The sequence below is a fragment of the Vidua macroura genome, chromosome 2 (genome assembly GCF_024509145.1).
Source record: "Vidua macroura isolate BioBank_ID:100142 chromosome 2, ASM2450914v1, whole genome shotgun sequence".
In the NCBI taxonomy this organism is placed as follows: Eukaryota; Metazoa; Chordata; class Aves; order Passeriformes; family Viduidae; genus Vidua; species Vidua macroura.
The window spans coordinates 97,900,929-97,926,041 of NC_071572.1; positions in this window are offsets into that span (position 1 = coordinate 97,900,929).

The following is a 25,113-nucleotide window of genomic DNA, read 5'->3' on the forward strand; positions in this document are numbered from 1 at the left end:
CTGAAGGCTGCCAGCCAAGCCAAACAGCAGCACAGGCATCCATGCAGTGACTGGCAGTTTTACAGCCAGGAAAGCAGGCAACATTGTTCCATCTCTTGAAAAAAGCATAGGGGGTTTCAGGCACACACTGTGAATCAATCACATTTATATCTGAAACTCAGATATGTCTTCTCTGTCAGCACTTATTGTACAGAAATGTGTACACATGTGCTCTGTGGTGGGCAAAACTACCCAGTGCATGTGACAGGAGCAGCATCCGCATTGTTGGAAGCTCAGCACATAGAATCATATCCCAGCAGGGATAAAAACTCATGACAAAAGCACACACAACACTGGAGCTGTGGAAATAGATGAAGTGTTGGCTTGTTGGAGTGAACCTCACCTTCCTTTGCTGTCACTAAGCTGGAACCTATGAGATTCCGGTTGTGCTCTGGTTAATACTTCTGTGCACTTTGAAGTAATCTTCATGGCTGGGTCTGTAGTTTTCAGTCCTTTTTTGCCCTTATTCCCTACTGATACACTTAACAAATTACACCACTGTGGCCTCAAATCTCCTCTGCTATCATTAGACAGTAAAAATACAGCAAGGGCAAAAAAAAAAAAAAAAATCTGTATTCCTGTAGTTCCCCAGTCTCAGTTCCCAAACGTCTTCTGAATTTATGCCAGCTGCTTTACATAGGTGCTATTCATGTTTTTATTTATGTATGAAAATGTATTTAACCTACAGGGTGGGGTTTGCTTCTTGTCCACCAAACAGTGCTGTCTTCAAACATGCAAATTTGATCTGTTTGCAGCATCCAAAATAGAAACATTGCACTAACAGTAATTAGATCAGAGTTTAAAAGGATCAGATCCTCATTAAGGCTTTTCCTCAAAGACTTTACAAGCTTAGAGCTTGAATCTAATCTTCAGTGTCAGCTGAAAGGGAAGCCAGGGGGGTTGATAGAGGGGAGCAACCATATCTGGCATTGGCTGCTGTAGGTGAAAAGAAGCAAGGGGTTAGTGCTGCAAATAGTTAAATCCATAAGATCTTTGAGGGACAGCCACATCCTGGAGGCTCTCCTAAGAATCCCTGCTTTCAACAAGACTTTGGTGTATTGTAAAGAAAAAAGCTGAAGTGTTGAGTGCCCTGACTTTCTCACCCTTCCTCTCCCTCCAAAGCAGATGTCACTGCAGGCAGCCACATTGAGTATGTGGAACATCTTTGGAGAAAAAATTAAAAATGAGGGTGTCGAACCAGCCAGATCTACTCTGGTCTGTCTTGATTCAGTCTTCCCAGAGCTTCATTCTCTCTTTTTTTTCCTCTCTGTTTAATCTTGGTTGTTTCTTTCCTTCTTCCTGCACTACTGGTGCCCCTTCTTCCACACCCTGTTTCTAAATATCCCAAACGAGTCACAAAAAAACCTGGTGAATTTGCAATGGTTTTATCATCCATATTTTACAGATAGAAACATGAGGGACAGAAATATTAGGTACCTGACCAAATCCAAAGAAGTGGATCCTGACCAAATTCTAAGGAGTGTTTGTGTCAGGGCACAGGCCCAAGCTACAAAACCACCTTTCCTGTCTCTATCCATTCATTCACACACAATGTGTTTCTTGTCTACTGTCCTTGCAACCAGCTTTCTTTTCTTGCCTCCTGTTGAAATCTTCAGTTTCATTACTCCTCTGCTCCTTAAAGTTCTTATTTACTTCTTGATCTTTTGCTACTGTCCTCACTTCCGTAGGTCTTTACTGGCACCCCAAAACATCCCCTTATCAGGGTTCAGTAGATTGTGTCAAAGCTTTGCACACCCCAGGAAAAAAAGTATTTAAAAAGAATGAAAGGCAGCAAGAACTTAATAGACAATGGCAGATTTATTTCAAACTATAGGGATGGGTTTAAGATACAACTGATTCTTAGAGCCTGGGATTTAACATGGAAGATGAGATAGAAGAAGTAATCCAATTGATCTAAGTCTTAAATATGGCCCAGGTCTACTTGTAAATTAAAAGTAATAATTATACATTAGCTGTAAAAACATTTGATTTCATTTTAATGGCCTTTGCAAATTGCATAACTAGATCATTTGTTTACAAAAGTAACACACACATTGATTGCAACAAGTTGTACAGGACATAAAACTGAGTGGAAATACATCCACATGTTTGACAATGATGAACTTCAAGTTTCCGTCACATAAGAAGAATACATTTCCTCTTTTAAAACCCAAGATCTTTCTGATCTAAATCTTACAGTTTTAAGAACTGTATTTGCATCGGATGAATGACGTAAAAATGCTGGTACACAAATTAACGGATTATAAAGATTCATGATTCATGGCAGTCTATAGCCAGAGGAAGCTAGTCTACTATGAAGCAAGGATCAGAACACCATACTCATGAACCATTGAGTATGTGTGACATTACCCATTGTCTTACCTCTTAACACTCCTCAAATAAGAAAGAAGAATCTAAAATATTTTTTCAGTGTTGTAATAGTGCTTCTTCTGCATTATATTTCACTTCCATTTATTAAGATGGATTATCCACTTCATGCTAAACCCTGACATCCTTTTAGTCACTAATTAGCTAAATTCCCATCAGACCTGCTGCTACACAGTTCTGAGATTTGTGTAATCAGTTAGGCCTGGCCTAATCAGAGTGGTTTCATTGTACAATCAGACCTCAGAGGTATAAAAGTACATGAACAGATAAGAAAGAAAAAACAGTGTTACCTCATACTGATTTCAGTGTGTCAATGGGAGGTCTGAATAAAGACTGGGTAAGAGCCAAGGAAAGAACCTGATAAAGTATTTCTCTAAGGTATTGATGGCCCTCTTTTTATTTACTGGAATAGCCTTATTCCAGTATTTCTAGCCTTATTCACCCTTATTTCTATAAGCTGACAATGCCATCTGTGCTAATTGTGCTCATTTAAGTGCCTCCAATTTTAAGAGAAGAAACAAATAAAAAGTTTAAGTATTCTGTACAGAAGACCAATGATCTTAGATGTCAAAGCAAAGAAAAACATAGTGAAGAATTCTCTTGTTCTGTGGACTCCATAATGGAAGGCGGAAAAAAGAGCAGACTATCAGGACTTCACCCCTCACCCCTTTTTCCCCTCTCTCTAACAGCCCCCTCATAGAATCATAGATTATCATGAGCTGGAAGGAACCCACAAGGATCATTGAAGTCCTCCTGGTTCTGCACAGGACCATCCCCAAGAGTCACACTGTGTGCCTGAGAGCATTGTCCAAACACTTCTTGAATCCTATTAGGGTTGGTGCTGAGACCACTTCTATGAGCCTGTTCCAGTGCCTGACACCTCTCTGGGTGAAAAAGCTTTTCCTGATATCAACCTTGAGCTTCCCCTCACACAGCTTCAGACCATCGCTGAAGGTCCTGTCACTGGTCACCACAGAGAAGAGGTCAGTGGCTGCCTCTCCTCTTCCCCTCACAAGGAAGTTGCAGACTGGAATGAGGTCTCCCCTCAGTCTCCTCATCTCCAGGCTGAACAGACAAGTGACCTCAACTGCTCCTCTTATGGCTTCCTCTCAAGGCCTTTCACCATCCTTATTGCCCTCCTTTGGACAATCTCTACAAGCTTCATATCTTTCTTATATTGTGGTGTACAAAACAGCGCTCCAGGTGAGGCCGCCCCAGTCCAGAGCAGAACAGAGCAGGACAATCCCGTCCCTGGCTCGGCTGGCCATGCTGTTCCTGGTGCACTCCAGGACAGGGCTGGCCCTCCTGGCTGCCAGGGCACTGATGGCTCCCGCTCAGCTTGTCATTGAGCAGGACCCCCAGGTCCCTTTCCTCAGCACTTCTCTCCAGCCTCCCAATCCCCAGTCTGTCTGTACATCCAGGTGTGCCCCACCCTAGGTGCAGAATCCAGCACTTTTCCTTTTAAAATAGATATGGTTGGTGATTGTCTAGCCCTCTAAATGGTCAGGGTCTCTCTGCAGGGCCTTTGAGGGAGTCAACAGCTCCTCCCAGTTTATTGCCATTAGGATTAGCTGAGCCTTGGGGAGCCAGAGGCAAGCACAGTGTGGATGCTGCATCCAGGCCATGTACAAATCCAATCTCCCACCTTTCTGTGGGACCTGGGGCCAGATCCACATAGGAATTTGCCAGGGTCACTGCAGCAGGAGAAGGCAGTGTGTATAGACACTGCTGACTGCTGTACTCAGAGAAAGGTAGAAAGTTTGGAGGAGGGGTTAGTGAGGCAGAGTAGAGGTTATGTCTCTGAGAAGATGGGGTCTGGAGGCAGGTAAGAGAAAGGAAGACAAATTATTGAAATGGAAATAACCCAATTAAACTATCAGTGAATTCAAATAAACTTGTGGTTGTTTCTTTTTTACAATTGAAAGCTATGGAGAGGAAAAAAGAAAACCTGACTGAGAATTGCTGTCCTGCTTTACAGATGTGTCATTATACCTGCTGAGTGAAACCAAACGCAATAGGACCACCACCTCATTCAAGACTAAAAATTCACCTGCTAAGTGAACAGTATCACAGAATCACAGAATAATGAGGTTGGAAGAGACCAACCGATGCCCTAACACCTCAACTAGACTATAGCACCAAGTGCCATGTCCAGTCTTTTTTTAAACACATCCAGAGATGGTGATTCTACCACCTCCCTGGGAAGACAATTCCAGTACTTTATTATTCTTTCAGTGAAAAATTTCTTCCCAATATTTAACCTATACCTTACCTGACGTTGCTTGAGACTGTGTCCTCTTGTTCTGTCAGTTGCTGCCTGGTGAAAGAGGCCAACCCCCACCTGTCTACAACCTCCCTTCAGGAAGTTGTAGAGAGCAATAAGGTCACTCCTGAGTCTCCTTTTCTCCAGGCTAAACAATCCCAGCTCCTTCAAATGTTCCTCACAGGGCTTGTGTTCCAAACCCCTCACCAGCCTTGTTGCCCTCCTCTGGATACGCTCAAGCATCTCAATGTCCTAGATGCCTCCCAGATGTGAAACTGATGTCCTGTTCACACAGGCTAGCCAGGGCTCTGGGCCTAGATCCAACCAATAAAAAAATAATAAATTCATTTTTGCTTCTACTTCTTATTTCACTTTTAAATTATAAACAAAGTTTTACACCTTTAGTTTGACCCCTTCAGATTAGGTTTTTTAGATTAAAAAAAATTATGATATTTATGCCAAAGAAAGAAAACAGTGATATGAAAAAAAATAAAGAATCTAAGCAGTGAGACACTATAATCTCAGTAATGCTAAATGAGAGAATTTTGCCCATGGCAATAAGATCATGTTCCTATCAGAACTAGGAACAGGTACTTTGTTCAAGTCTTTTCTGCTTGTCAAAAAAAAAAAAAAGTCAACAGCAGTAAGGATGAAAGAGGTAGAGAAGTTCTTGTAGGCCAATATCTGATGTCTAAAACAAGCAATGGTTCACCTGGACTTCCATCTGACTTCTAAGGAATGTCTTAGCTCAGCCTGTGGCTGCAAGTGAGCAGACACTGTAGCTGACATAAATATATTGTACAGTCAGAATGAGAAAGAAACCTTTCTGCATGTCAAAACATATTTAGTAACTGAACAGAAACGTATAAGTGTAATGGACTACCTTGCATTAACCATGCAGATCCCCTCAGTGAGCATGTGAAGATATTTGAAAGAAGTCAGATTTTGCCTTTCTCTCCTCGTGGAGTTTTGCCATCTTACTCCTCCAGCCACAGACATTGAATTTCATCCCTATTCTGGTTTGCTTGGGTGCAGCCATCCTGTCACCCATACCTCTGTTCAGCATTCTACTGCTGTGACCTTCACACAAAGCAAGCAACAGCAGCAGCTACCTAAAATTAAAAACTGAACAAAATCTCCTCCTGAGCTGTGAAGACACATGTATTACACACACAACACAAACTGTGGTATTTACTAAATGACTGTCCTTCACTTTGTCTTGTCTTTATATTATTTACACCCATATGTCCCAACCCTGATGCCAGATTACTTCAACTGCCACATAAACAGTCTCTGCTCTATTATTCAAGATCACACTTTTGTGCCCTTAGGTTGTCAGAGCCTGCTGGGATGCAATAAAATGTTTTCTTTCTTTCACATATTTTGAAAAAGGGGGTCGTATATAGGAAGCTGTGAGATAAATTTCTGTCTCCATCATGCTCCATCTTAAATTATGGGTCTAAGGCTCTGGAACACAAAGCCCTCTATAGCTGTAAGGTCTGGGTAAGAGGTGAAGGGCAGCTGTGACTTAAGTGTACTTCAGTGGACTATCTCAAAACACATTCTCCAATTATACATCTCTCCCTTAAGCCCTATAAATTAAATCTCTAGACAGTAATTGGGCTTTCTCTAGTTGGGTGGGTTTTTGGGTTTTTTTTTTTTTTGATTGCTTTTTTGGAATGAGGATCCTCCACATTCACACCTAACTTCCTAGGTCTGTATCTTTGTAGATGTCTCTCTAATGATTCAGATTTTTTTTTTTTTTTAATGAAGCATCATATACAAAGTGTGGTTTTTTTATTCTATTCATTCTTTTAATCCTTACACAAACAAAATATTTGTTCCAATTCCCTGGTTGTGATTTCTTGTTGATTGATTCATTGTTCAGCTATAAGCTCAGCGATCAAAATATTTAGAAGGCTTTCAGGAGGTCATCTAGTAGTGCCCAAAGGCAGAATTGACTATACATCAACAGTTCATGGCAGCTGCTCGTCTAACCGGTTTTTAAAAACCTCCAGTGATGGAGATTTCATCATTTCCCTAGGCAACCTGTGCCAGAGCATAACTACCCTTATCATTAGAAAGTTTTTCTTCCCAGAAAGTAGGATCATCTACTGGAAGACATATCAATCACTGAGAAATGCTTTGAGATAACGCTGTGCTGTCATCCAAATCTACCAGGTGCTTACTCAGGCTTAACATTTGGTAAGGAATATGCCATCCTTGAAAGATACAGAAATGTTTTTGAGCCACTCCCAAGACAATAACTGATAGCAACTGATTCTGATTCAATTAGCCACTGGCTCCTTAGTGGCAATAAATATCTCAGTGGCTGCTCCTGGATATCTTCCACATAATGAATAAGAATGAACTGGGAACTACACTTCTCCAAAATATTTAATTCTTAAAGAATAGATATTAAGGGGGGAAAAAAATTGCCTGGATCAAATACGGAAAGCATCCAGCCTGTGATGAGATCCAGATGGCATTGTGAAAAATCAGATTAGGCTGGATTAGGCCAAATATATATTCCAAGTAGTTTTGCCAATGAGCAAAAAGAAGAAGCTTCCAAGAAGGCCTACTTAGTTTGCAATTTAAACTGGCACTCCCCATAACATAATCAAACCACTTTAGGGACAGGCAGCCTTGTGAATGTGTGCTTATTTCATACATGACTGTTTTAAAGGGAAAAAAAAAAAAAAAAAAAGACAGAGCAGTTGTTTAATGACACAAGAGAAAGGGCAATTTCAATGGTGTTATGGCTAGCAGCTTTTATTTGCTCTCCACATTTCCTCCAGAAGGAAAATGGAGGCCAGGAGAAACCAATCCATTTTGGCTAGTTCAATTTTCCATGCCTGAGATTCTTCGCTTTAAAAAGAAAGAAACAGAGATGAATTTTATTTCTTCATTAATTTTTTTAAGAAAAATATTGAAGCTGTTCTCCTGGTCTATTGAAAAAGCTTTCCATGGTAACCAGATAATGAGAGTTAAAAAAGAAAAAGAAATTAAAAAAGAAAAAAAAAAAAAAAACAAAAAAAACCTAAGCAGAAACTCTAAGTCACTATCACAAACCCTCCATTAAAATTTTATTCTATTCAGTTCCTATCATTCACTTGGTCCCCATCCAAATGATGGCTGAGCCACCTCCTTTTTTTACTTCCATTATCTGGCAAGAATATCTGCAAGCTCTGTGCTTGTGTGGAGGCTCAAACACGTGCAGAAGCAATGATGTAAAAGAAAATCCTACAACCCCTAAAATGAACCAGATGGCACATGAAACACTACAGATGTGAGAGCAGATGAGCACTGTAGTGGTTTTCAGTGGTCCCATTCTGGACTTCCAGGGGACTTGTGCATGAATTCACCCCCTCTGACTCAGGCACATAATTGAAGAGCCTCTTCACCCTTGGTCGCCTCATTAGTCAGTGGAAAGAGACAAATATTTCCAGTCCACTCAGGTCCTGTGTTGCTGTCAGAGAGCTCATTCTTCCACCAATGCAGAAATTTGGAGCATCCAGATTCCTATATTAGATATTTCCTTTAAAAGGCAAAAATTAGATAAGAATGTAATCAGAGTTTGGTGGAATGCCAACAGGGCATCTTATCTAGGCAACTTTATGCCTTGTGCAATGTGTGCGGGCATCTCAGGGACATGTGAACCTATGAAAGAGCAGGGAGACCTGTACGTTTTTCTAAGAGAGAACCTCTGAGAAAGTTTAGAGCTTGACCCCAGAGTGCAAAAAGGTGTTTTCATCCCTTTTAGATTCTCCATGACATGAACAACACAGGAATTCTGTCTCCTCTAGACTCAGTTGGAAAAAGGCAGTGCAAGAAACCTCAGAGAGTACTCGCTGTGGACACCAGAACCCCATGGCAAGCCCTCCCCTGGTCTGAGGACATTTCAGACCACTTCCTCTACAGGACAGCTGTAATCACAAAGGCATGGAGCATCCAGAGGAACTCTGATTCTGGTCACATAGTTCCCATCTTGACAGGCCAAGTGATCAGTTCATTTCTGTAGCTGTGATTAGAACATGTCAACAGGGTAGGTCCTAGAGCAAAACTGAATATACCAAGCTGAATGTCTACTTTCTGGTTCTCTTTGTGTATGTGCACATAAGCATGTCTGCATGTGACTCTCCCTGTGGATTCCTCACCAAGAACCAAGGGCCTAAAAAGCTGAAATCAAGACTGTCCCAAAACAATGCATCCCAGGTTTTAAATCAAACCTCTCATTTTCTGGCAATAGGAGCTCAGTCAGTCGATTGTGAGTGTTCACACATTGCAGACATGATCATTTAAAAAGGCTTAGGATTGTCTGCACCCCAGATTCCCTGTCATTTTGCAGCACTGAGGCTTGTGTCCTGGAAAGGCTGTGGCAGCACCCCCTAATTCTTTAAACTCAACCCTTCCAGACTACCAACAGCAACCAGGGTCGATTATAGTTCAGCCTGTGGTTTTTCTGTTGCATGTTAGGCTACCTCTTTTTCACTGTCCCCAGCCTGAGGCTGATATTTTCGGCTGCTGCAGCTCTGGTGTTTCCCTCATGGAGGGGCTGCCAGAAGGGCAGCTGCCCTCCTGCCCTGGGGCAGTGAGTGTGGACTGGGAGGAAGCAGGAGATCCACTCAGTCCTGCAGCCCTAAAGGAGCTGCCCCTGCCTGGCTGGGGAGCAAGCACCTGACTGAGCCAAAAAGCTTTCCCTGCTCAGGCTCCTAGGTCTGGGAGCACCTTACCTGTCATCTCCAGCCATTATCCCACAACAGTCACCTGTCCAAAGCATAAAAAGGAGTAGAAACAAGATGTGAAAATAGGGAAAGCAGAGTGTCCTCACCTTTCCACAGATACATTTGCCCAAACTATTAAGAAGAAAAAAAAAAAAAAATAGAAGAATTCTTTAATCTTAGGTTGGGCATGACTAGTAATTAAGCTAAGTGTTGTATTACCAATATGTACAGTGGCATGAGATTCAGTTTCTCAGTGATGAACAGAACTAGAAACTATGCTTTGACAGACATACTTAATTTTATTGATTGAAAAATCTAGCTAAATATAATATAACTGATATATAGCTATCAATTGGTCTGTTTTCCATGTAACAGCAAAAATTGCCCTGGTACTGCCTGGCAAAAGAAGAAAAAGAAATTACACAAGTCGTCTGTCTCTCTTTTTACTTCCCACCATGAGGTCATGCAGAGACATGCATTATCCTAATATGGGCTAGTTAATAACTCAATTTAGAAAGAATAAGTATGCACACTTTCATGTTGTGCCATGATTACTTGCTAATGATAAAAATAAATCTGATCAGGCAGGAACTCTGGAGGGTTCAAAGTAGCAAAAAAAAGTCATAATTTCCCAAAAGGGTATGTTGAACAACTAACATTAAGTTATTTTCCTAAATTCTTGCTGAAAACCAGCCCAGCTGCATGTCTGACACTCTGAGGTAGGTCAGAGCTTTATAGTCCCTTATGGGTTAAGATATATCCAAATTATAGAAGGTACATCCAAAGGGAAGCCAGACAAGTGGGAACTCAAAGATTAATTCATGGGTCTGGTACTCTCAGCCTCCAGATTCCTCTCCTGCAGATACCAAATTTGTACAAAGCAAAAATCCACTTCAGTATTCCATTCTCCCTTTGCTTCTCAATGAAAACAGGTCAGATAAGTTTGTTCCAAGTGAGATTGATTTGCTGTTTGATGTAAGGGGCTTATTCTGGTACCCCTGCATCAGAGATTCATATTAAGCATTCATTGCCATCACAATCTTGACTCAACCAAAACTGCAGGGGTAGTTTATCTTTACCATTGCAATTACAAATAGAAAAGGATCTATCAGCAATGAAATACAAAAAAAAAAAAAAACCCAAACCTTTGATGTGTCAGGATCTTCCACCATTCCCTGCTGAGAAGTTTGAAAGGACAGTGGGTTCCTGGCAAAATGCTATTCAAGCTAAGATTGGTTTTCAGGTAATATAAAAAATTTTATTCCTCAGTGATCAAGCTGTTGTTGTGATTGGCTGGAATTTGTGTTTCTAAAATAAATGACTGACTGCAGGGGATGGTCTAATGGGTGGAGGCTGGTATCCAGTCACAGAGGCGTATCCATTTTTAAATAAAATTATATACTAGTAATTGCACTTTGGCTCTTATTCGCAATGGACCAAACCACAATAATTCTCAATAAGACAGCCAACCATCAACTACTGAGCCCCAGACAACTCTGACTGAGTTTGCCCTGAAGGATTAAGGTCAGGAAATCGCTTCTGCTAAGATGCGATGTTATGAAAATGTTTCAAAATATGAACATTGGGACATAAGTTCAGCTTTGGGACAATCTGCCAAGCAGGCTTTGCTTTCAAAGCCTCTCTTCCCACTCACCAAGCCAGGGAGGGTCTGATTTGGTGTAGATGTCATAGTTTATGCAATATCACCCAGCAGAAAACCAAAATGCACGTGTCCCACACTGACTCAGCAGAACAGGACTACAGGGATGTGGTCCGAAGAGGAGGGATCACGTAAAAGCTCAGGTCACTGGTTCCCCTTTCATGGCCTTTCTCCTCCTAGGCAAACAAACAATCCACAAGCTGGAAGACACTCGGGATGTTCTGTAGCCCACAGACAGGGCAGCGCAGCAGATTTGGGAGCACCCAGTCATTACTGACCCCAAAGTGCACCTGTGGATATGGGACCAACAGCCCAGACACCAGAGACCTCTGTGAGCTCAGGGATGCTGATGCATGGGAAATGTTTCATCCTCCTTCCCTCTTTTTGGGTTACTTCTTCCCTCCCCCAAACCCACTGTCCCTCTGCCTTTCCCCTGTATCGTGCTCCCACCAGACCCACATCACGAGAGGCATTTCTTAATCCTTTCTCATAGTCCCACTTCCTGCACCTCCCAGCTGTGAGCTGCAATGTGTGAATGCCAACTCTGACATTTCTGGTTTGTTATGAATTCAAGCTCCTCTCTTCTTGAAATTGAGCTTAAAACTCAGCTGGTGGGAACAGTTGTCCTCTCTTTTTCCTTTTCAGTTACTTGCTGAGGGACTACCCTTCACATCTGACTCATTACCTCACAGGCAGACCCAGAAGTTAACCTCACAGGCAGACCCAGGAGTTGACTTCCTTGTCACCCTACTTTGAGGTTTCCTGCTTTGTTACTGCAAAGAATGAAAAAGAAAAGGCAGAGGGGGGGAAGCCTCTCTTGTTGTAACACCTAGTCACTATCTGCTTGCATGAATAAATATTATGCTCCTCTTTCTCTTGAGTTGAAGGTGATCAGGACTATTTCCCTGCAAGCAGAACTAAATAAGCATCCAGCTAGACTGAGTGGGGAATGAGGAACTGCAGTTCAGTGTTTGACATACAAGCTGCTATTGGCATCAGCAGCTCTGCCTGCACACTGCAGGTGTGAGATGTGCCAACCAGCCCACATTCACAATACTTTGGGATTATCCCTTGATGGCAGAGGGGCTCCATTATACAGCACATGGCCCTGGATCTCTTCCACTGTGGTCCCCCATAACAGTATCAGACTCATTGAATCACAGAGTATTTCAATTTGGAAAGGACCCATAAGGATCCAACTCCTTGATCATCCCAGGACTACCTAAAGCTAAACCATATGACTAAAAGCATTTTCTGGATGGTCCTTGAACTCTTGACAGGCTTGGTGCCATGATGACTTCCCTGGGGAGCCTGCTCCAGTGATTGAGTATTATTAATTTTCATACATTTCTTAACTGAAAATTTCTGAAGTAATGAGAATTTGGCTCTAGCCAACGGTATAGTGCTGTGGCACTATGAGAGGGCCCATGTTGCATACTCCTGGGGTGACAAAAGAGATGTATAGGCACAGTTGAGGACACATAGCCCTCTGAGAGCACAGAGTGACTGTGCAGGGCAAAGGCACACCTGCTGCCCTCCTGGGGACAACAGGAGCTGGTCCCAGGACTCTGCTGGGACTGTGTCTTGGACTCAGCCCACTGACAGATTTCGAAAGAGACCCAGGGAATAAGTCAAGCTGAAGAGACAATCATGGCTCCAGTGCCCACTATTCTTTCCTGGCCTTTTCTCTTTTACACTATGGACATACCCTGTGGGGCCAAGGGCATGGAGTGCCATGTGAACACAGAGCCTTTCTGGGAATATCCACAGCGGCCTGCCTGCAAGGCTTTTGTCACTGGGAAACAGGAGCCAGCAAATGTGCAGGATCCATTTAAACCAAATGAGCTGATCCATGGCAGCTATGAATGGGTCTGTTTTCTGTCTGTAGCAAATGCAAAGAGGGCCTGTCTAAAACACAGTAATAGGGGGCTAAGCTGTTCAGATTTCCTCCCATGTGCCAAAGGGTAGGAGCATGCACTCAGTCACTGTGCCCCAGCTGATACTCAATATATTTATTGTGCTACAATATGCTGATCATATGTCTGAGCCTCAAGAAATGATTAGCATTTCTGGTTTGATTAAGTGAAGGTCCCTTTTGAAGCTGCAAATGATGCTGCTACAATCTATCAAGCAAATATGTATTTATGAATATTTAAAAATGCTAGTTATGCAAATGTGCACTTAGGGAATTTAAAAATACATGTAATTAATCTCTTTGGGGTTGCTGAGATCTGTTGAGTGAATACATATCCAAGGAGAATAATCAAGTCAATAAGCCAACAATGACTATTGCAGAAGGATACTCTCTCTTCTATCTCTCTTCTCCACAGATGATGGCAAGACACAGTGGTTCTAGAGCAGATTGTTATCTTGTTCTTCAGTCATTTCTCTGTTAGATTGCAATAACTCAGGCTGGCTGATGAAGCAATCCCTGCCACAGCCACACTTAATCAGGGTATTAAGTTTCATAAAAAATCATTGCTGCAAAAAAGAAAGAGACTAGGCAGCATCTTTTCTAGATTAAATGTTTGTGTTTACATCCTTCATTCCACCATTCACTTCGTGAATGTCCTCAAACATACTCAAAGTCCTCAAAGATACTCAACTCTTATTTTTGTAATGTCTGACCCCACAGCACCCCAGTCCATGGTGGAATCCTCATCCCCAAGTGCATGCAATTCCCAGGGAGCATGGATTATCTAAAGAAAGAATCCTGGAAACCAACCAGGCTGGGATTCACTAAAGCTAGCAAAGACACAAAGGAAAGAGATGGTGCTTAAAGTATATAAGGGCTGTTTTCATTATCTAATAGCTCTGCTTCCATGCTTACTCTGCATCTTGGTCCTCTTGCACCCACACTGTATTTCTATTTCTTCACACCTGGGATCTCTTTTGTAGAATTCAACAAGATAAAACATCAACATAGTAATAGCATGACAGACATAGCCTAAAAGGCTGAATGGATCAGTGTCTCCTGGCCACTTAGCATTCCCACACTCTAGCTGCCCAGTTGCTCTCTCATGACTTCTACTAAGCCTATCAGTCTGTCCTTGTGGAGGAAACACATGGCTCTAGGAGCCACACATCATCTTCAGGCTATACAGTGTAAAGGACCATTGGAGGAATCTGGCATCTTTGAGATTTCTTTCCATTTTTTTAATTTGATTGAAATTAGATAAAGGATTAGATAAAGGATTTAAAATTTATTGGGGGATTGGTTAGGGGAAAAGACAGTAAAAACATACATGCAGAATATAGTCTCATCAAGACTTTTGTATAATTTTATCAGAGGACAGTATTTTAGAAACTATATTGGCACATAAATCTCCGTGGTTACTTACCTGGTGACTAAGAAAGAACCTGGAGATTGTTCTACCTGAATCATCTCCTCTTAAGCTTTCATATATTCTGGGGTATAAGACTCTTAAGCTTTCTGGATATTCTGTCTAGAGCTATTTCATTTCTTCCCTTACTTATGTCAATTGGTAATTGGCTTCATAATCTGCTCAACAGGGTTTCCATCTGAGGTACAAGAGACTGAGGATCAGATCCTCCTCATAACTCATTTCTACAGCATTCAAAAACCAAGATTAAGAAAGCCTCACACCATAATTCTCCACAGGTTCACCTTGCTACCAAGGAGAAGAATTTTAACCTGATGGAGGAAGCTTTTGACTGTCAGGGGATTCTTTCTGCAGAGGATTCACTCTGGAGCGGGCTCCCTCTCTCTGGGGGTCACTGGTATCTACTGCTGGCTTCTCCATTAAGCCATCAACCCCCACTGCCCACATGCTCCAGCACCTAGGCTCCAACAAAGGCACCCAAGAAACTGTACAACTATTTAATCCTTATACTCAGATGATAACATTGAGCCCCAAATACCGCACACTGACGTTCTGTTTAAGCAGCATAGCTAATTTTTTATTTATTTCGCATATCAACTAAGACAATCAGTCAGTCTCCATCTCCAGACTTGCCAGAGTAAAACAGAAACTTTTATTCTCACTTATTTTCAGTGAAAATAATTCTCACTTCTTTTCAGTAAGAAAAGTGAGAATGCAGTAGAGGTATTTAAAAATAATGGGTTCAAAATCATGGAAGCTGGGTCCATTGTTTCTGGAAAGTGTATCAGGATCCTCCAGAAGGAATTGAACAGGCTGCAGAGCTGGGATAGAGAGAGAGTAAAAGCAATGTTTACTCTCTGGAGAGGTCTACAGCAAATTTGGGCTGCATTGAAGCTCACAGACCACACAGAGCTGAGTACTCTCCATCACACACATTATAACACAAGCACTCTGCACTTCAAGCAGCCACCCCACCCAGGAAAAGGGCTGGTCCCAGAGCAGGCTCAGGAAATGTAAGGGCAACGGGGTGCCAGCATAGTGCAGCAGATGAGAGTGGGAATGGTTACATTCCCTTAGAAATTCCTTTCTAAAAGCATGTAAACTCAGCACAGTCTTTCACAAAACCGATGGTGAAATCTAGACCTAGGGCCAGGCTTGTGCACAGTGGTGAAGCTCAGCCTTTAGGGAATAGTGTTAGCTTCACAGATACCTTTTTTAGTTACATCTGAATCCGTCATTACCACACCTGTGACCGCAGGAACAGCACATGTACCTCTAAACCCTGCCTGGGAATCTGATGGGTGTGAACAGGAGCAATGAACTGCAGCATAGTTCAGCAGAACTGACTAAAGTTTAGGAAATGGCAACCTGTTTCTCATTTCAGACATCTGTGAGAAAAGGCAAAATCAGGACTATCATGTTCAGCAGTGCACTGATATTTTCATAGGCTAAGTTTCAGTAACAAAACCACATCTCTAGTGGAAATATTGACACAAACATGAACAGTGGCACTAAATACTTTTAGAAAAGCATTTTATTTCTGAGCCTAGGACTTACTGTTTCAAGCGGCCACAACTAGTCATTCTCAAAAGCAAATTAGGTCCAATTATCTGATGTCTAAATTAGAATCCTCTCCCTCCTCAGCTCCATTTGCAGCAATTTTTAGCACAAGAGCAATAACAGTTAAACACACTTACCTAATTATAGATAATGATCTTTATAAAGAGCTGCTAGAATATGCTAAGCATCTTAGCATAAACATACTCATTCATTCCTACAGCAAGATTATGGTAAAGCCTAGTGATCGTGGCAAATAGTACCCCTGTGGAAGCAACCTGCTCAGTACAAGACACCATGTTAGTCAAATGATCTACCTCCTCCTTTCTTCCATCCCATCAGCTGCAGGTGTTCATTTCCAGCTCAGAAAGATCTCGGCCCATGCCTCACATCAGCACTTTTGTGGAAAGCGTCCTTCATTGCCTCTGATTTGTGACGCTGTCTCTTACTGCTGCCATGAGGCAGACCAGCTTGAAGACTCATTTTGTCCCAAACCCCCAGTGCTCTCACTCTGTTAGATAAAAATTAATAATCAAATTCTTCTGCCAGGACAGATTAAAGTCACCACTTGTCACAAAAGGGCCAGATTACTTCAGTATGACTGGGACAGTCAACATAATAGAAATCGAGTTCTGTCCAGTCCTCCTCCTGCCCTTCCTGACATTGCATCCTAGGAGCTCAGGAGCAAATGCTGCTGGCTCCCAAAAGGGACTGTGCCACACTTTCCACCCTTCCCTGCTTGACAAGACCAGTTTCACCTCACAGAGGGAAGCTACTGGAAAGACAAGCTCTCCTCCTGTGACCATGAACTCCCATTGGCATGTCTCTGACAAACACCTATGCTGCTAAGAGAGAACTATTAGGAGCTGAAACACAGCCCTTGCGCAGCAGAAGCAGCTACCAAGGTCCTGGGATGATCCTTTGGCCAGTTTTGGAGGACTCAGATCCTAACATGCTGTCTGGAGCACACACATTTTTTTTTATGTCTGCAAGCTCTGGGGGAAGCAGCAGGCAGAGCAGCAAGAGCATTTCCTCCCTTGCTGCCAGCAAACCTGAAAAACCACAAACTGTGGGGCTGGGAGGGACTGTGGGAGCAACCTCTGCACTGCAGACTGGTCTGGCACCTGCACCTGACACAAGAGCCTCCTGAGAGATATTGTACTATTCAAAAAGTTTCCTCCAGAGTGGTCTGTGCTCTTGCAGCTTTGGTAGCACTGACCTCACTCCCCTGAGATTTTATTCCTGCTTTGTGCCCCTGTGAAATGACAAGAGAGAAAGCCTAGTGCAGACCCTGGTCTGCAGTTCTGTGTTCCTGCCCATCAAACTGCCAGCAGCCACCTCACCATTTTAGGCAATGGCAGTGGCCTGCTGTAGCAAATTTTGTTATCATGGTCAGTGCAGAAACAGAAATTCCTTCACAGAACATTGTGAGAAGCATCATATGGGACACATAAAAGTTGTGTTGCCATGAGTTGCTGAGGGTCTGTATCTCTTGAGACTACAAATAAGCCACTTCTGTCAGGTGAAATACACAAGGGAAGCACCTTTTCTGTTGTCAGGAACAAAAGAAGATGCAGCAATAAAAAAAATTAGAAAACGGCCCCATTAAGGCATCAGCTGTTTGATGCTGCTAAATTACAAGGTCTAGTCAGAGAACAGCATGGTACTGAAACAAAACTGCTTTGAGAGGCCAAACCTATGCTTGGGAAAAGCAGTAGAGATGAGCTGGTTACAAAAGAAGCACATCTGGTGAAGGACCTGCTTTTACATGTGGTATACTATCTGTGTGAATATCAGCACATCTGAGGCCAGCGCCTATGACAAGTTACTGTGCAAAACCTTTCGTAACCTAGAGGTGAGGTTGCAAGACTGCTAAGAACACCATCACAAACCTCAGCACTCTGGGCCAACTCATCTCATGGCTGCTGCTTGCAGCCTACAGCCAGACCCTCCACATGTCTCCGCACTAAACCGCCATAAAAAAATGTTTTTGGGAAAGTCATATAGTAATAGTGTGCAGAGGAGATGAGTATGTAGCTGGTGTACTGGGTTCTGAAGACTTCCTGCCTCTTACCCAGGAAGGGCAGGGTCTGCAGGTGTCATCTGAGGTGAAAAATAAAGTGCAGCTCCCAATGACTTATTCCTACTTACTGCTTTGGCTTTCAAGGTCTCTGTCAATGAAAGAAACTGAACTGTATTTATATGGAAATACAAATGTCTAGAGAGCACATGTGATAGTAGAAAAAAGAAGGACCATATGATTTTGGGCAGGCACAGTGAAATTGCAGCTGCATGCACACAAAACCCCGCTCTTTGTCTTTAACTGACAAGAAAATAGGCATTTCCTGCTGGTATGAGCAACAGCACTGATTCTTTCCTGCACAGAAATTTATTTGTCCCATTTTACATTTAAGAAACAAAGAAACAGAAAAGGGCTGGTTCACCTGACCTGGAGTCAGGCCTAGGACCCATCTGAACTGGTGAAGAGCTTGCACCATCTGTTCCTGTGATTCAAGGCTTTCTCTTCAAGGGAACACACCAGAAGAGTCAATATTAATGGCATCAGCCAGAAGCTATTCTCCTTCAGTACCTGAAACTGCAGATTTTCTGCCAAATGAGCTCTGATAAGTGATCTGAAATACTCCATCAAATATAATCTTGAATAGATGAACTCTTCCATAAAATACTGCCTCTGCCTAACGAGGAAATGTGAAGGGCATGTTCTCTACTGCATATGCAGGCCTCTTGCTGCATAGGTCCAATAGGCATTAACAATCCTAGTGTTGACAACTGCTTGCCATAGACCTAATCTGGAACAATAATTCTTGCAACTTCCTTGAATAGTTTCAAATTATTCATTACAAAAATCATTTATGACTTTCAGTTGCTAATCTTTTTTTTTTCCCCAGCTAATCCTATACTTTGCAGAAAGACGGTGTGTCTATTTTGTGTTATTACAAGGCACAGTGGGTCAGGTTCCCACCTCCAAGGCCAAAGCTCTAGAGCACAATAATGTCTGTTTTATTTTGCAAAATCTAAACTAGCAAGATGCTTTGGCAGCATTGGGAATGGACATGAAGTGCTTTCATTCTCTTATCCTGCCTTTTTCAAAAGGAAAGCAAACACAGCATGCTCTTCTAACTAGCTCAAAGAATAAGGAAGTTGTTCCATAGTGGGACACATCAATGGGCACCATATTTCATCCAGGGACAGATGAGAATTTGGCTTTTTTACAACACTATCAGTGGAGAGGATTAAATCCTTTTATCTACTTCTAAGCATAGTTTTCCTCTGGTTTAGACAGAGTGGTTATAAAGGAGCAGAACCCACAGTGATTTGCAGACTGATGATGATATCAAATGCAATAGTTCAGAGCAAGAAGGTGTCCCTGGCTGTGTTGTACTTTCTTGTTACAATGACCTCAGCATCCTCCAGGCCTCATTCCCTGGCAATGACCTACTCACCCAGGCTCTGTAGATTCCTCAGCCAAGGAGTAAGGAGCAAAGTGACCATTTCCATTGCTACACCAAGTAGAAAAATTTGCAAGCACTGTTGGAGAGGAGAGGAGAGGAGAGGAGAGGAGAGGAGAGGAGAGGAGAGGAGAGGAGAGGAGAGGAGAGGAGAGGAGAGGAGAGGAGAGGAGAGGAGAGGAGAGGAGAGGAGAGGAGAGGAGAGGAGAGGAGAGGAGAGGAGAGGAGAGGAGAGGAGAGGAGAGGAGAGGAGAGGAGAGGAGAGGAGAGGAGAGGAGAGGAGAGGAGAGGAGAGGAGAGGAGAGGAGAGGAGAGGAGAGGAGAGGAGAGGAGAGGAGAGGAGAGGAGAGGAGAGGAGAGGAGAGGAGAGGAGAGGAGAGGAGAGGAGAGGAGAGGAGAGCCCTTGAGAACACCTTAACCAGGCATCATGTGTGGGCATTGTTTCTGTGATTTTAGCTCAAGCATGTTGAGAGACTACATCTGTTCCTCAAGTTCTCAATTTATTTTGTAATTGTCTGGATATGTAAACCTTAATCTTACCTCACATGTAAGATTTAGTTTTGTGCCTACTTGCAAAGCTTGTTTCCATTAGATGTTGCTGCCTACCCTCTGAGATGCTGAGCTTCAGCCACCTTAATCCGCTTAGGAGTTGAGCTGCAATTCACAATGAGCTGGAGGTGATGGTAACTGCATAAACATCAGGAAGAGTGTGTTTTCTTTCCAGCACAAATCACTCCAATTCGCTAGGTCTCTGTCAGTGTCATTTACAGAGGTGAAAATATTTAGCCTCTTTGGAAACTTTGGAAATCTACAAACACAAAAGCATGAGATAAGTGCTAAGTATTAGCTGAGGGACTGTAACACTTCAAAGAGACACTGCCACCACGATGGAATTTCCTTAGCAATGAGGAAAAGACATTGCTTAGAGTAGAGGAAGAAAATATAATTGCTTCTTGTTCACTCAGTGAAAGCATAATTGTAAATCAGCCTTGACCAGACGATATGAGAGGAAGAAATGCTGTTTCCAAAGTTGCTTAGAAATCAGTGTCACAAGGATTGACTCCCCCAAATAGTTGTTTTTAAACTGGGGACAGTAAAATAACAGTCCCTGTCATGCACACCAGCAGTGACAGATAATGTAACTAAACAGCTTCTATTCTGCAAATTAAATGCAAAATTAAATGCAAGTGCTCTCAAAGGGATGGGTTTATATTCATTCAGTGAACAGCCACAGGCAATTGATTACTGAATGTACACACTAGAAAAATTCCCTTTCTCTGCAAGCAGGTGGTTTCAAGTAGAGACCCTGTACTGCTACTAGAAGGTGCACATCCTAAGACCTGTGGTGTTCAGTCTGTTTATGCCAATGGGAAGTCTATCCAATTATAATCAATGTGCTTATCATTGTTGGAGTCTCTGTAAAACACACACACACACACGCAAACCACGGGCTGGAGGAAATTACCAGTGAGCCATTATAATGATTAAGTAACCGAGCAACCTCTTGATAAGTTCCAAGTAATTTAGTTTCCCCTGGAGCCACACTGTTGAATCCATAGAGAGAGTAGTGCCAGCAAGACAGTGAGGGTCTGGCAGGGAGGGAAGCCATCAGGCAGCTCGGCTCGGGCATGCAGAGTTTCTGGAACATTCACCTCCTTGATCACACATCCACTGAGCTCACTTTTTAAAGCTACAATTATGTTACACACTCCTGCCAAAAAAACACCTGACACATAATGAAATTTTAAAGAATTCTATTTCCTTTCTGACTACAGCACTTGTCCTTCCCCACATTATTTTTCTTGATAACTTTGTAGAAAGGCATTCATTTCCTGTAAATAAAAATTTGGGGAGTGAGCACCTGGATGGAAGATTCCAGGTTTGCCAACTTTCTTCTTTTAGAACACTGATTTTCAAGAAACAGGGAACACTCTTCTGAGACAGAGATGCTGACAGACTTCTTTATATTAAAACTACTTCTTAGTCCAGTCTTGGTGATTAAGAAACCAAGTCTTAAAGATTGATTGCAATTTAGCTAGGAGCAACCCTGCAGGAGAGGAGCATGGATATGAGCTTCCAGAAAAACCTGGCTTAGCATCTGGAAATATCTACAGTGCTATGTTCCTCTGACACAAACCCATAAAGTACCAGTGCCCAAGTAGCACTACTACATATGCACAAAAATAACTGCACAGGACCTACACACAGACCTCTTAGGTAACTTCAAATGTCTCCCACCACACAAAGAAACACCCAAAAGGTTGGAAGGAAGGAAATGGGTATCAAAGCACTGGAGGGGCTCCCTGCTCGGTGAAATCTGGTCCTTGGAAGCATCATCTCCAGTATTCAAGTGCACCTTCAGGTGCCAGATACTTCTGCAGTTCTGATCCTAAACAAACTTCAGTTGCTGGGGAATGACATCTTCACAAGTATTGTCCTTCATCTGCAAAATAATCAGAAGCTTGTCACCCTTTTTTTGAGGATCATATATTCTACTTGTAAATACCTCTTGCAGGAATATAGCAGCATCCCTGTAACTTACTTCACATTATATAGAACCAGAGCAATGAGAGAGCAAAACGTTCTGGTTTCAACCACAGCCCATCAGTTAATGTTGCATAGGTAAACATAGTTCAGAGGCAAATTAAGTTTTAATCAAAGGTGATGAGTGTCACTGTGGCATTTTTCTAAATGGGAAAGAAGCAAACACCAAAACCCTACCCTAGTACAATTTTCCATGTTTTTCATGAAAGAAAACATATATTTGGCTGTAAAAATAGATCTGATCTTTCAAAAAAAGATATTGGTGGCATTTTTTGTGATGCTATGCTGGCCCATCACCACCATCACTGAAGTCACAGGCATGGGGAACCAGCAGCTTATTTCAGTAGAGCAAGGTTAAACCTGTGCTGCCTGCCTTTAAAGACCCAGACCCTGCCCCGAGGGTCCTCCATGTGCAAAGGCTTGGCAAAATCAGGGCCCAAATAGCAGAAGTTCAAGCAGGAAGGAAGTAGGTGAAAAAGAGACTGCAATGAGTTTTGATGAAAGGGGAACTATCAGTCTGTGGAGAAGCTACTAATAGAAATACTCAGGGAGCAGCCCTGGGTCTGTCTTCTTTAATGTTTTTACAAGTGACCTTGATAGGCAAAGCAAGCGTGCTGCTGGTATTTGCTCATAGCATAAAGGAGACAGGCCCCATTTTTCTAGGAGAGGCTTGCAAAGCCAAGAACTGGAGGAGAAGGTGACAGGAGACACTAAAACGGAATGAAATTGAAAGCTACTCAACACAAGATCATATATTTGTGGAGTAATAGTGAGAACTGCCACCATAAGCTGAGAGCTCATTAACTGGAGATGACTGAGGAGAAGAAGCAGAGAGCATTAGTTAATTATAGGATGACTTAAGCTACCAGATGATGCAACTATGAGAAAAAGCAAATGTGATCCTAGGATATGTTAGCCAAGATATTTCCAGAGAAGACAGGTAGTGGTTGTCAGGACATAAAGCAGTGGTGCAACAAGGAATGGTAATAAAATAAAAATGGCTGTACTAGTTCAGGCCAAAGCATCTCCTAGCCCATTACCCTTTCTTCAACTGTGGCCAGAGTAAGAACAGGAAGAATAAGAATAGGACAAGCACATCTAAAACTTCTTTCTGGTACTCTCACAGCCTTGAAACATTTACAGCTAAGGGGATTTCCTTTGTTAATTCTTGTTTGACTGTTAAGCAACCCACAATGGATTTTTCTTCTAAATTATTTTCAATCTACTCGTGAAGAAGTGTAAATTTCTTGAATCCACTTTGTCTTTCTGCAAGGACTTCCTTACATTTACTTATCATATGAATAATCACTCCCTTTTTTAAATGTTTTGAGCCCACTTTCAAGTAATTTAATAATGTTTCCCCTAATTCTTCTTCAGGATAGTAACAGAGAGTAGCCAATCCCCATCAACCTTTTCCCAAATTTTGTCATCTTCTGTCATATGTTCCCAAGAGACCTCTGTTTCAGACCAATCAAGTCCCATGTATTCAGTCCATTTGTACCCCATGTCATTCTTGCTGCCCTGCTTTCATATTAAATAGACCCTTTCTAAGCTAAGGAAAGCAGGACAGCTTTCAAGGCTGTTTAAGTCACACATTATGCCATGAAGATGTGTCCTCCTTCTGCTCCTAATAGTTCCTATATTTGATGTGGATTTTTATTTTGCTTTCTGATGGGTATAAATCTAGTGTTTGTATGTGTAATCCAGTCATCCACACCCAAGAAATTTTAGCTTCACCTTGAAGAGGAACTCAAGTACAAAATCAAACCAAGACAATGAGTGACATGAAGAGTCCATCGTATGAGTTGAATTTAAAAGAAAAGTTATGACTCCTCTCTGTACAAAGCACTGAAAGCACCAGGAAAAGAGCAGAGTTATTGAGAATTAATAACTCTGTTGGGACAGTGTTGGGACAAAGATGTAAATTTAGTTTGGATGTAAATGAGGCTTGGATTACAACAGACTGTTGATTAGAACAAAGCCCAGAGACTCTGAAACAGACTTTCAACAGAAAAGAGGGTAAAAAATCAAATTAGTTTCAGGATGGGCCAGAGTCAATTTGTGAAATGTTGGTTACCTGCAGTACTGGGAGATTCATAAGACAGGAAGGCCCCACCTAGGTATGCATTTAATAACAAATGAGGTGCTTCACACCAGCTCCCTCTGTGGCTGTATTTAGGCCTTCCCAAGGGCAATGCTGCTTGTTTTCCTTTTAGGACAGAGTACAGTTCTTTGTACACAGGCATCCAGAGACCTACCAAAAGCATTCACAGAGAAGTAAAGGCAGAGAAAGCAAGAAAGGGTATAAAGCTTGCTGCTAGTTAGGGTTACAAGCCATTAAGAGATGAAGAATTAGCTTGAGCAGATATATGGGAGTAAGAAACCCACATGAATCTTACTGCAGAGGAATGTGGTGGGAGGAGCAGGCTACATAATCCCTAATGATTTAAATAATTCTATACTTATTAAATAGTTCAATCATTTAAGCAATTATTTATGATTTGACTAATCCCCTCATTTATTGTTCCTTGTGTAGACAATCTTGGAGTAACCATTACTGCAAATACTGTAGCTTTTAACAGGTCAGATAACAGAAGTGTGTAACTAGGCACCAGATAGACAAAAAAAAAAAAAAACAAAAAAATAACTGATTTGGTTTGGAAAACTGATTTGGTTTGGAATAAGGGGATTTTGGGCTTTTTTTTTTTCACCAGTCTCAGCATTTATTAAACGTCAGACTACCACCACACTAAAGAGAAGGGGAAAAAAAAGACTGCCAGAAGTCTTCAGGATCACTGGATTTATAACTAAAACACTACAGGATACATGCTGGAAAGCTAACTAGCCTAAGGTATTATTGTATATGCTGGCATAACACAGACACATTTCAGAGAAGTGTAAAGCAACTTTAAGGCATTGCTCTTGGGAAGTCAGAAAACTGGGAGGATCATTTCTGTATGCTCAAAGAGGTCCTGTCTCACAGGCAGGGAGAGTAAAAAGTAAAAGTCTTCTTTACTAAATTGCCAGTAGAGGTGACAACCTGAATTTAAAAGAGTAAGACTAGTGCAGTAAAACTCTCTTTACCTCAGCTGCCAAACAGCTGCCAGGGTCTTTGACATTGATT